The 1,815-nt window shown below is 33.2% G+C and overlaps 1 long non-coding RNA gene across 1 annotated transcript in view; it reads right to left on the bottom strand.

Annotated features, from left to right (window-relative positions):
• Nucleotides 1-1,417, bottom strand: part of LOC111088679 — a 15,734-nt gene extending 14,317 nt beyond the window's left edge. The window contains exon 1 of the long non-coding RNA XR_002613129.1: nt 1,243-1,417. This is a non-coding gene — a long non-coding RNA (uncharacterized LOC111088679). The remainder of the gene's footprint in view (nt 1-1,242) is intronic.
• Nucleotides 1,418-1,815: the final 398 nt, after the last annotated feature.

Here is a 1,815-nt window from a genome sequence, read left to right as displayed (position 1 = left end):
ATCACTAACATCTACATATTGTTGTAGTGGGACAATATCAAGTGTGATTATTGTAATCACTAACATCTACATATTGTTGTAGTGGGACAATATCAAGTGTGATTATTGTAATCACTACCATCTACATATTGTTGTAGTTAAACAATATGAAGTGTGATTATTGAAATCACTACCACCTACATATTGTTGTAGTGGGACTAATCACACTTGATATTTTACTGACCTTGATGTTGACATCCATAGGGTTTTTATATTTAACCATGACATTACTGACCTTGATGTTGACATCCATAGGGTTTTTATATTTAACCATGACATTACCGACCTTGATGTTGACATCCATAGGGTTTTTATATTTAACCATGACATTACTGATCTTGATATTGACATCCATAGGGTTTTTATATTTAACCATGACATTACTGACCTTGATATTGACATCCATAGGGTTTTTATATTTAACCATGACATTACTGACCTTGATATTGACATCTATAGGGTTTTTATATTTAGCCATGACATTACTGACCTTGATATTGACATCCATAGGGTTTTTATATTTAACCATGACATTACTGATCTTGATATTGACATCCATAGGGTTTTTATATTTAACCATGACATTACTGATCTAGATATTGACATCCATAGGGTTTTTATATTTAACCATGACATTACTGACCTTGATGTTGACACCTATAGGGTTTTTATATTTAACCATGACATTACTGACCTTGATGTTGACATCTATAGGGTTTTTATATTTAACCATGACATTACTGATCTTGGTATTGACATCCATAGGGTTTTTATATTTAACCATGACATTACTGACCTTGGTATTGACATCTATAGGGTTTTTATATCTAACCATGACATTACTAACCTTGATATAGACATCCATAGGGTTTTTATATTTAACCATGACATTACTGATCTTGATATTGACATCCATAGGGTTTTGATATTTAACCATGACATTACTGATCTTGATATTGACATCCATGGGGTTTTTATATTTAACCATGACATTACTAACCTTGATGTTGACATCCATAGGGTTTTTATATTTAACCATGACATTACTGACCTTGATATTGACATCCATAGGGTTTTATATTTAACCATGACATTACTGACCTAGATATTGACATCCATAGGGTTTTTATATTTAACCATGACATTACTGACCTTGATATTGACATCCATAGGGTTTTGATATTTAACCATGACATTACTGACCTTGATGTTGACATCTAAACAGTCGATCAAGTTCTTCACGATTACAGTTGCTGTCACGAGTTTTCCTACATAGAATACGATGTTACACACAATAAACGCTGTTAGCAGTCGAACTGTCCAGTAATCAGTCACCACAAAAATGTCCGCCATAAATGCAAAGAAAGAGATTATACACCCCATTAAAACGGGGAACTTCAGCCCCTCAATTAATACCCACATGATATCTGTTGCAAGAAATCCTTAAGTGACTAGATGGAACTAGGAATATCACCTAACGAGTCACTAAATTACTGAAACAGGATTTCTGACACTTTCTGGTGCCTCTTCCTTCCTTCCCGCTTCCTGTGAACAAACAAACTCCTCCTTTCATTGAGTTACAACTCAAAATACTTACAACTATTATTACACACTATTGCTTAGTAGAGATATTAGCGAAGTACAATTAAGTTTTAGGATGTGTACCTCTAAACAATGTATAGTAATGTTATTGTTGTTTTTGTCGATTGCAAGACCGTTGTAAACGACATACGGTGGTTACTTTCAATCTTACAAAATAATTAATATTAACTTCTG

Source organism: Limulus polyphemus, unplaced genomic scaffold (assembly GCF_000517525.1).
Source record: "Limulus polyphemus unplaced genomic scaffold, Limulus_polyphemus-2.1.2 Scaffold4218, whole genome shotgun sequence".
NCBI classification, from domain to species: Eukaryota; Metazoa; Arthropoda; class Merostomata; order Xiphosura; family Limulidae; genus Limulus; species Limulus polyphemus.
This window is presented reverse-complemented; position numbering and strand designations above follow the sequence as displayed.